Below are 11,648 nucleotides of genomic sequence, written 5' to 3'. Positions count from 1 at the left end.
CACACCTGGTCAATCAGGATTCTCAAACAGTGAAAAAAACAGTAGGGGAGTGAAAGGCAACCTTCTGGAGGCATCTAGAAGCCTGTCTTCTTGTCTTGGGCACAGAGACATGCAGTGTTACATTTTTGGGGTAACTTCCTAGAAGCAATCTATGGATATAGTGTAATCCTGTGTCTACCTAGGCCCACCCCTTCCCGGTATCCTTGGGTTCCTTAGTGGTGCTTAATACGCTGTGAAGTGTTGTGACGCGTCCTCACTCACTGTGTCTCAATCTTCACTGTGTATGAATCTCATCATCTATCTCGCCCCTTCTGACAGACAATGGTTGTTTTCCTTTTTTTTTTTTTAAACATTCTTTTGTATGACTAGGACTGGGAGAGCAATTCCTTAAAGTGAAATCGCAGAGTCAAAGGACCTAGAGATCAGATTCGGTTATGCACTGAGGACAAACAACACTTGACTTTTGATACAAACGGTTAAAGCAAAGTGTTCTTTCCAAGAAGAGGACTGGAGACAATAAGATAGTATTTTATTTTAAACTTTAATAGTTCAGGCACACAATCAGCACATCTATTTATGAAGCTCGATTGTCAAAGTCTTGCCTACCTAAGTGTGCACGCACATACACACACACTACATGTACAACACAACACACATGCATACTACATACAACACCACACACACACACACACACACACACACACACACAGTATGTAAATTCAAAACGTGCTGTTGCAAGATCTCACTGACTAGGAACAGGGCAGACGTTTCTGACCACCAAAACACATGAGTGCTTGTTGTCAGTAGGTCGGCTGACTGATACAACACACTGACTTTTGCCTTCTCAGTTTTATACATCTGTGGTCCCTGTCCTTAGCATCTCTTACCCTTCTTTTACAAGCAAAAGTCATCTTGGGACCCTGCCCCCTCCTCCGTAAACAGGTAGTCATTTCTCAGTTGTTTCCCTCAGTGGCCACTCTTTGCAGCTTGGGCTCAAGCAAGGGACTGAAACTTTTGTGAGGAGGACATGGGCAAGGGGAATTTTCAGTTTCTTGTTAGCCACGTGGGTGAGTAAGTGACCACCGGATCCGGTAATCTCTCCCTCTTCAGGCAGCAGAATCCCTTCCAGACCTTGAGGGTTTCGGGGGAGGGGAGCACACCCTGAACATTCTTGGTTCCCTGGTGTTTATGCAACACACTGTGGTCAGCCCCCAGCCTGCGGTCTTTGCTATTTGTTTAGGTAAGATGAGAAGTTCTGTGCAGGTTTGGTGTTTGTTTTGTAGCCAAATGTAGCCATTTTCTTCTCTCCCCTGCTGACATAAACACATTATCTTCCCGGCTTACCACAGAAAAGCTACATCTTACCAGGTTGAAAGTGAGTGAGGTCATTTTACTCCCATATTGAAAATCAGTCCCTTCTGCTTGCTTTAGAAGGGTTCTAAGCCTCCAGACAGTGGTTCTCAACCTTCCTGATGCTGAGACCCTTTAATAGAGTTCCTCGTGTTGTAATGACCCCCAGCTATAAACTTATTTTTTTTTATTTTATTTTTTTTATTATCTTGAGTATTTCTTATATACATTTCAAGTGTTATTCCCTTTCCCGGTTTCCGGACAGACATCACCCTCCCCCCTCCCCTTCCTTGTGGGTGTTCCCCTCCCAAACCTCCCCCATTGCCACCCTCCCCGCATAGTCTAGTTCACTGGGGGTTCAGTCTTAGCAGGACCCAGGGCTTCCCCTTCCACTGGTGCTCTTACTAGGATATTCATTGCTACCTATGGGGACAGAGTCCAGGGTCAGTCCATGTATAGTCTTTAGGTAGTGGCTTAGTCCCTGGAAGCTCTGGTTGCTTGACATTGTTGTACTTTTGGGGTCTCGAGCACCTTCAAGCTCTTCCAGTTCTTTCTCTGATTCCTTCAACGGGGGACCTATTCTCAGTTCAGTGGTTTGCTGCTGGCATTCGCCTCTGTATTTGCTGTATTCTGGCTGTGTCTCTCAGGAGCGATCTACATCCGGCTCCTGTCGGTCTGCACTTCTTTGCTTCATCCATCTTGTCTAATTGGGTGGCTGTATATGTATGGGCCACCTGTGGGGCAGGCTCTGAATGGGTGTTCCTTCCGTCTCTGTTTTAATCTTTGCCTCTCCCTTCCCTGCCAAGGGTATTCTTTTTCCTCATTTAAAGAAGGAGTGAAGCATTCACATTTTGATCATCCGTCTTGAGTTTCCTTTGTTCTAGGGATCTAGGGTAATTCAAGCATTTGGGCTAATAGCCACTTATCAATGAGTGCATACCATGTATGTCTTTCTGTGAGTGGGTTAGCTCACTCAGGATGATATTTTCCAGTTCCAACCATTTGCCTACGAATTTCATAAACTCATTGTTTTTGATAGCTGAGTAATATTCCATTGTGTAGATGTACCACATTTTCTGTATCCATTCCTCTGTTGAAGGGCATCTGGGTTCTTTCCAGTTTCTGGCTATTATAAATAAGGCTGCAATGAACATAGTGGAGCACGTGTCTCTTTTATATGTTGAGGCATCTTTTGGGTATATGCCCAAGAGAGGTATGGCTGGATCCTCAGGCAGTTCAATGTCCAATTTTCTGAGGAACCTCCAGACTGATTTCCAGAATGGTTGTACCAGTCTGCAATCCCACCAACAATGGAGGAGTGTTCCTCTTTCTCCACATCCTCGCCAGCATCTGCTGTCACCTGAGTTTTTGATCTTAGCCATTCTCACTGGTGTGAGGTGAAATCTCAGGGTTGTTTTGATTTGCATTTCCCTTATGACTAAAGATGTTGAACATTTCTTTAGGTGTTTCTCAGCCATTCGGCATTCCTCAGCTGTGAATTCTTTGTTCAGCTCTGAACCCCATTTTTTAATAGGGTTATTTATTTCCCTGCGGTCTAACTTCTTGAGTTCTTTGTATATTTTGGATATAAGGCCTCTATCTGTTATAGGATTGGTAAAGATCTTTTCCCAATCTGTTGGTTGTCGTTTTGTCCTAACCACAGTGTCCTTTGCCTTACAGAAGCTTTGCAGTTTTATGAGATCCCATTTGTCGATTCTTGATCTTAGAGCATAAGCCATTGGTGTTTTGTTCAGGAAATTTTTTCCAGTGCCCATGTGTTCCAGATGCTTCCCTAGTTTTTCTTCTATTAGTTTGAGTGTGTCTGGTTTGATGTGGAGGTCCTTGATCCACTTGGACTTAAGCTTTGTACAGGGTGATAAGCATGGATCGATCTGCATTCTTCTGCATGTTGCCCTCCAGTTGAACCAGCACCATTTGCTGAAAATGCTATCTTTTTTCCATTGGATGGTTTTGGCTCCTTTGTCAAAAATCAAGTGACCATAGGTGTGTGGGTTCATTTCTGGGTCTTCAATTCTATTCCATTGGTCTATCTGTCTGTCTCTGTACCAATACCATACAGTTTTTATCACTATTGCTCTGTAATACTGCTTGAGTTCAGGGATAGTGATTCCCCCTGAAGTCCTCTTATTGTTGAGGATAGCTTTAGCTATCCTGGGTTTTTTGTTATTCCAGATGAATTTGCGAATTGTTCTGTCTAACTCTTTGAAGAATTGGATTGGTATTTTGATGGGGATTGCATTGAATCTGTAGATTGCTTTTGGTAAAATGGCCATTTTTACTATATTAATCCTGCCAATCCATGAGCATGGGAGATCTTTCCATCTTCTGAGGTCTTCTTCAATTTCTTTCCTCAGTATCTTGAAGTTCTTATTGTACAGATCTTTTACTTGCTTGGTTAAAGTCACACCGAGGTACTTTATATTATTTGGGTCTATTATGAAGGGTGTCGTTTCCCTAATTTCTTTCTCGGCTTGTTTCTCTTTTGTATAGAGGAAGGCAACTGATTTATTTGAGTTAATTTTATACCCAGCCACTTTGCTGAAGTTGTTTATCAGCTTTAGTAGTTCTCTGGTGGAACTTTTGGGATCACTTAAATATACTATCATGTCGTCTGCAAATAGTGATATTTTGACCTCTTCTTTTCCGATCTGTATCCCCTTGATCTCCTTTTGTTGTCTGATTGCTCTGGCTAGAACTTCAAGAACTATATTGAATAAGTAGGGAGAGAGTGGGCAGCCTTGTCTAGTCCCTGATTTTAGTGGGATTGCTTCAAGTTTCTCTCCATTTAGTTTAATGTTAGCAACTGGTTTGCTGTATATGGCTTTTACTATGTTTAGGTATGGGCCTGGAATACCTATTCTTTCCAGGACTTTTATCATGAAGGGGTGTTGAATTTTGTCAAATGCTTTCTCAGCATCTAATGAAATGATCATGTGGTTCTGTTCTTTCAGTTTGTTTATATGATGGATCACGTTGATGGTTTTCCTTATATTAAACCATCCCTGCATGCCTGGGATGAAGCCTACTTGATCATGGTGGATGATTGTTTTGATGTGCTCTTGAATTCGGTTTGCCAGAATTTTATTGAGTATTTTTGCGTCGATATTCATAAGGGAAATTGGTCTGAAGTTCTCTTTCTTTGTTGGGTCTTTGTGTGGTTTAGGTATAAGAGTAATTGTGGCTTCATAGAAGGAATTCGGTAGGGCTCCATCTGTTTCAATTTTGTGGAATAGTTTGGATAATATTGGTATAAGGTCTTCTATGAAGGTCTGATAGAATTCTGCACTAAACCCGTCTGGACCTGGGCTCTTTTTGGTTGGGAGACCTTTAATGACTGCTTCTATTTCCTTAGGAGTTATGGGGTTGTTTACCTGGTTTATCTGTTCCTGATTTAACTTCGATACCTGGTATCTGTCTAGGAAATTGTCCATTTCCTGAAGATTTTCAAGTTTTGTTGAATATAGGTTTTTATAGTAAGATCTGATGATTTTTTGAATTTCCTCTGAATCTGTAGTTATGTCTCCCTTTTCATTTCTGATTTTGTTAATTTGGACGCACTCTCTGTGTCCTCTCGTTAGTCTGGCTAAGGGTTTATCTATCTTGTTGATTTTCTCAAAGAACCAACTTTTGGTTCTGTTGATTCTTTGTATGGTCCTTTTTCTTTCTACTTGGTTGATTTCAGCTCTGAGTTTGATTATTTCCTGCCTTCTACTCCTCCTGGGTGTATTTGCTTCTTTTTGTTCTAGAGCTTTTAGGTGTGCTGTCAAGCTGCTGACATATGCTCTTTCCTGTTTCTTTCTGCAGGCACTCAGCGCTATGAGTTTTCCTCTTAGCACAGCTTTCATTGTGTCCCATAAGTTTGGGTATGTTGTACCTTCATTTTCATTAAATTCTAAAAAGTTTTTAATTTCTTTCTTTATTTCTTCCTTGACCAGGTTATCATTGAGTAGAGCATTGTTCAATTTCCACGTATATGTGGGCATTCTTCCCTTATTGTTATTGAAGACCAGTTTTAGGCCGTGGTGGTCCGATAGCACGCATGGGATTATTTCTATCTTTCTGTACCTGTTGAGGCCCGTTTTTTGACCAATTATATGGTCAATTTTGGAGAAAGTACCATGAGGAGCTGAGAAGAAGGTATATCCTTTTGCTTTAGGATAGAATGTTCTATAAATATCCGTTAAGTCCATTTGGCTCATGACTTCTCTTAGTCTGTCTACATCTCTGTTTAATTTCTGTTTCCATGATCTGTCCATTGATGAGAGTGGGGTGTTGAAATCTCCCACTATTATTGTGTGAGGTGCAATGTGTGTTTTGAGCTTTAGTAAGGTTTCTTTTACATATGTAGGTGCCCTTGTATTTGGGGCATAGATATTTAGGATTGAGAGTTCATCTTGGTGGATTTTTCCTTTGATGAATATGAAGTGTCCTTCCTTATCTTTTTTGATGACTTTTAGTTGAAAATTGATTTTATTTGATATTAGAATGGCTACTCCAGCTTGCTTCTTCTGACCATTTGCTTGGAAAATTGTTTTCCAGCCTTTCACTCTGAGGTAATGTCTGTCTTTGTCTCTGAGGTGTGTTTCCTGTAGGCAGCAGAATGCAGGGTCCTCGTTGCGTATCCAGTTTGTTAATCTATGTCTTTTTATTGGGGAGTTGAGGCCATTGATATTGAGAGATATTAAGGAATAGTGATTATTGCTTCCCGTTATATTCATATTTGGAAGTGAGGTTATGTTTGTGTGCTTTCATTCTCTTTGTTTTGTTGCCAAGATGATTAGTTTCTTGCTTCTAGGGTATAGCTTGCCTCCTTATGTTGGGCTTTACCCTTTATTATCCTTTGTAGTGCTGGACTTGTAGAAAGATATTGTGTAAATTTGGTTTTGTCATGGAATATCTTGGTTTCTCCATCTATGTTAATTGAGAGTTTTGCAGGATACAGTAACCTGGGCTGGCATTTGTGTTCTCTTAGGGTCTGTATGACATCTGTCCAGGATCTTCTGGCCTTCATAGTTTCTGGCGAAAAGTCTGGTGTGATTCTGATAGGTCTGCCTTTATGTTACTTGACCTTTTTCCCTTACTGCTTTTAATATTCTTTCTTTATTTTGTGCGTTTGGTGTTTTGACAATTATGTGACGGGAGGTGTTTCTTTTCTGGTCCAATCTATTTGGAGTTCTGTAGGCTTCTTGTATGCCTATGGGTATCTCTTTTTTTAGGTTAGGGAAGTTTTCTTCTATGATTTTGTTGAAGATATTTACTGGTCCTTTGAGCTGGGAGTCTTCACTCTCTTCTATACCTATTATCCTTAGGTTTGATCTTCTCATTGAGTCCTGGATTTCCTGTATGTTTTGGACCAGTAGCTTTTTCCGCTTTACATTATCTTTGACAGTTGAGTCAATGATTTCTATGGAATCTTCTGCTCCCGAGATTCTCTCTTCCATCTCTTGAATTCTGTTGGTGAAGCTTGTATCTACAGCTCCTTGTCTTTTCTTTTGATTTTCTATGTCCAGGGTTGTTTCCATGTGTTCTTTCTTGATTGCTTCTATTTCCATTTTTAATTCCTTCAACTGTTTGATTGTGTTTTCCTGGAATTCTTTCAGGGATTTTTGCGATTCCTCTCTGTAGGCTTCTACTTGTTCTCTAAGGGAGTTCTTTATGTCTTTCTTGAAGTCCTCCAGCATCATGATCAAATATGATTTTGAAACTAGGTCTTGCTTTTCTGGTGTGTTTGGATATTCCGTGTTTGCTTTGGTGGGAGAATTGGGCTCCGATGATGCCATGTAGTCTTGGTTTCTGTTGCTTGGGTTCCTGCGCTTGCCTCTCGCCATCAGATTATCTCTAGTGTTACTTTGTTCTGCTATTTCTGACAGTGGCTAGACTGTCCTATAACCTGTGTGTCAGGAGTGCTGTAGACCTGTTTTCCTGTTTTCTTTCAGCCAGTTATGGGGACAGAGTGTTCTGCTTTCGGGCGTGTAGTTTTTCCTCTCTACAGGTCTTCAGCTGTTCCTGTGGGCCTGTGTCTTGAGTTCACCAGGCAGGTTTCTTGCAGGGGAAAAGTTGGTCCTACCTGTGGTTCCAAGGCTCAAGTTTGCTCGTGGGGTACTGCCTAAGTCCTCTCCGCTGTGGCAGCAACCGGGAAAATCTGTGCCGCTCCTTCTGGGAGCCTCCGTGCACCAGGGTTTCAGATGACGTTTGGTGTTTTCCTCTGGCGCCTGGATGTGCACAGAGTGCAGTCTCTTCTGGTTTCCCAGGCGTGTCTGCCTCTCTGAAGGTTCAGCTCTCCCTCCCACGGGATTTGGGTGCAGAGAACTGTTTATCCGGTCTGTTTCCTTCAGGTTCCGGCAGTGTCTCAGGCGCAGGGGTCCTGCCGTTCCCGGGCCCTCCCCTACGGGAACCCAGAGGCCTTATACAGTTGCCTCTTGGGTCAGGGATGTGGGCAGGGGTGGGCAGTGTTGGTGGTCTCCTCCGCTCTGCAGCCTCAGGAGTGCCCACCTGATCAGGCGGTGAGGTCTCTCTCCCACGGGGTTTGGGAGCAGAGAGCTGCTGCGGTCCGGGATCCGCCGGTGTGGGACTTCCGGTAAACACAGGAAGTGCCCGGCCTTAGAGGAATTTTGCCTCTGTGTGTCCTGAGTTCACCAGGCAGGTTTCTTGCAGGGGAAAAGTTGGTCCTACCTGCAGTACCAAGGCTCAAGTTTGCCCGTGGGGTACTGCCTAAGTCCTCTCCGCTGTGGCAGCAACCGGGAAGATCTGCGCCGCTCTTTCCAGGAGCCTCCGTGCACCAGGGTTCCAGATGGCGTTTGGTGTTTTCCTCTGGCGCCTGGATGTGCACAGAGTGCAGTCTCTTCTGGTTTCCCAGGCGTGTCCGCCTCTCTGAAGGTTCAGCTCTCCCTCCCACGGGATTTGGGTGCAGAGAACTGTTTATCCGGTCTGTTTCCTTCAGGTTCCGGCAGTGTCTCAGGCGCAGGGGTCCTGCCGCTCCCGGGCCCTCCCCTACGGGAACCCAGAGGCCTTATACAGTTTCCTCTTGGGCCAGGGATGTGGGCAGGGGTGGGCAGTGTTGGTGGTCTCCTCCGCTCTGCAGCCTCAGGAGTGCCCACTTGATCAGGCGGTGAGGCCTCTTTCCCACGGGGTTTTCTATAAACTTATTTTTACTGTTACTTCATAATTGTAGTTTTGCTGATATGAATTGTAATGTAAATATCTATGTCTTCCAATGGTCTGGTGACCCCACCGTTGCAACCGCAAGATTGTCAAAGGACCAGAGTCTGGCTTTTTAAGAAAACAAGGTTTGAATGAGAGGTGGCTCACCCCTTAACAAATGCTAGCTACTCCTTCACAGGACCAGAGTCCACTCAGAGCTGCTTGTACCTCCATCTCTGGGGGACCTAATACTCTGCTCAGGTCCTCGAGTTCAGGGGCAGCTAATATTCTCTTCTGGTGCTTGTGGAGAGAGAGAGAGAGAGAGAGAATTGGGGGATGGGAACAGGGACAGGGAAAAACAGACAAACAGCTTTCCACAGAAAGATACAGAGATACAGAGACATAGAAAGACAGAGACAGAGGGATGGAGACAGAGATCGAGAGACAAAGAGACTGACAGAGACAAAGACAGAGAGGTACAGAGACAGAGAAGCAGAAAGAAATAAACTGAAATAAATACTTAAAAAGAAAAAAGTTTAGACTCTGCAGGGAAACTACTTCAATATCCCCATCCTGTGAGAGCACAATTCTCTCAAGGAGGAATTGGGAGTAGGGGGGACAAAAAGAACAAAAAGAAGAAGAAAACAAAAAACCCACACATTTATTTTTTTTAACATAAAAACGCAAAGAAGAAGGAGGAGGAAGAGGGGGAGGGGGAGGAGGAGGAGGGGGAGGGGGGGGAGGAGGGGGAGGGGAGGAGGAGGAGGAGGAGGGGAGGGGGAGGAGGAGGAGGAGGAGAAGAAGAAAAGAGGCACTCTACACGATGTCTATTGGTGACCCACAAAGTCACATGACCTGTCCAGGTGGAAGTTGGGAAATGGGTGTAACTATTTTTGGTCCCACCACAAGAAGACACCAGAAATCAGGTGACCCTGGCATAAAAAAAAAAAAAAGGTAAAAACAAATGACTTGTGGGAGTCTCCAAACTATTCCAGATGAGGCGACTGGAAGGCTGGAGAGAGTTGCTGACCGCACCCCAGCAGAACAGCGGTTCTGGTATCTGTCAAGAAAAAGATTTCTTCACCACTCCACACTGACAGCAAGGAGGCAAATATATCTTTGGCAATGGACATCTTTGTTTTAGCTCTATCTTTCCTTCTTTTGCAGGGGACAGACTTTCTAAGTACTCCACAAAAATTAAAATGTCGCTGAGTGAAGCTTACCATTGGGTTAAGGAAGAAGGCATAAGCTGAACTTTCTAAAACCTGTGGAGAGTCATGTACAATATAAGGTTAATGGCAGAACTGGAAACAAGTAGGAATTATAGCTGTGTGTTATATAGCAGAAGCAGTCTACTGAAATAACCTTAAAAAAACACTTTCTAAAAACGCCATGTATGTTTTAGATGTTCGTGGATGTTCTATTCAGTTAATAGTCACCGAGAGCTTGCATTTGCCAGGTTCTGTTTCCCATGTATAGAGCAAGATACATTTTTTTTCTCTTGCATAACTGTTATTTCCAGTTAGTCCCCAACCTGGAATAGTGACAAAGAGTATAGGTTGAATTTTTAACGAGGTAATTTTTTTCCTACCTTGGCCAGCTCCCAAATAATTGAGTCGGAGGCCTGATTAATTCAACAAGTTTTAAGCACAATAACTGAGCTGGTATTCCTAACCCTCTACGATATCTAGCTACTTCCCAGCCACACCCCCTGAGTAATTCATATTTACTCTCCTCTTGGCTCGCTCTGCTGTAGCTGTCTGCTCTCATGGAGCACTCCCTTGGTTACTTTTTCTCATGCTGATCCTCAAGGCGACCATTTTTTCCTCTACCTGGTGGCCCTTCTTCTCCTGGACCGTCACCTGCCCAGTAGAGAACACCTTCTCTCTGGGATTGCTGGCTGGGATTGGAGTCCTTCCTTTCTATCTCCTCTTCCCAGTCATTGGCTGTTCAGAATTCTATTAACCAATCAGAGATAACTGGGGAGGATTCTCTACAATATTCATGGCAATGCCCGTGCCCGGATGGTAACTAGTTCGCAGGGCACAGAGATTTTCTCGATGTCGGAATAAATAATACCAGACTCCTTTCCCAGCAAAAGGGTTGGAACTTTTGGTGATAACTGGACCAGTAATGATCATCAGATGAGTAGGGAGGAAGGAGTGTTTGGTGCAAATTTGTAGAAGCCCAAAGCAGCAGCAAAGGTCTAGAACAGACCGCAGCAGAGTACGCACTAACCATCAAATCTGGACCCTTGCTGTTTTTATAAATAAAGTTTTATTTGGACACATCTCTACGCAGTCATTTACATTTTGTTTATGGCACCTTCCCCATGATAACAAGAGCACTGAGAAGCTGCACAACAGAGAGTTTTATGCTATAGAACAAGTGTGGTCCGTGGCTTCACAGAAAGCCTCTGCCCACCCATTGCCCACAGGGATGGAAAAACAAGATGTGTGTGCCACTGTAGGAAAGTCCAAACAGCTAGGACTCTGTGGTGCAACATGAGACAGAGAGGTGAACCTGACCAAACCCTGGGCCAATCTAAGGCTGTTGGCCTCGTTCCCTCTGGAAATGGATATGACAGCAGTTTGACATTTATCTCTGTCAGTCGGGTGTCCGCGAGAGACGCAAAATTGTGACAGATGAGCTCTCCAAACCCCGTAGCCTCACAGAGCCCTTGCTCTAATAGACACGAAGGGGCCCAATGCTTATTATATCTTGCTCTACCGTGGGGAAATAGGACTTGGCACACAGGGGCTCAGTCAGTCCTTCCTGAATAGAGTGGAACCAGTACCTGTGACACCCCTCGTTTCCAGCTTCTTACTAAACGGCATTGAGATTCAGGCAACAGCAGGTTAATGGTGAACTACAAGCCCAAGAGAAATCCCCGCCCTTCAATTCTCATGCCAGTATCATCAAATACCGGTCATGGGCCAAACCTGTTTATGCCGTGCCCTATGGCCTAATGGGAGGCGGGAAGGACAAGAGGCAAGCTCTGCTAATAACAGTCATAAACGTAGTATCGCTCAGATCTGTGAGGAGTCTGTGGTAGAGCTTGAATCGCCTTTCCCCTCCCGTATAACTATTCACTTCTAATTTTATCTCCGCCAAAGGAAAAAAAAAAAAAAAAACCA

Source organism: Rattus norvegicus, chromosome 7 (assembly GCF_036323735.1).
Source record: "Rattus norvegicus strain BN/NHsdMcwi chromosome 7, GRCr8, whole genome shotgun sequence".
Taxonomy (NCBI): Eukaryota; Metazoa; Chordata; class Mammalia; order Rodentia; family Muridae; genus Rattus; species Rattus norvegicus.
Note: the sequence above shows the minus strand (reverse complement) of the source record.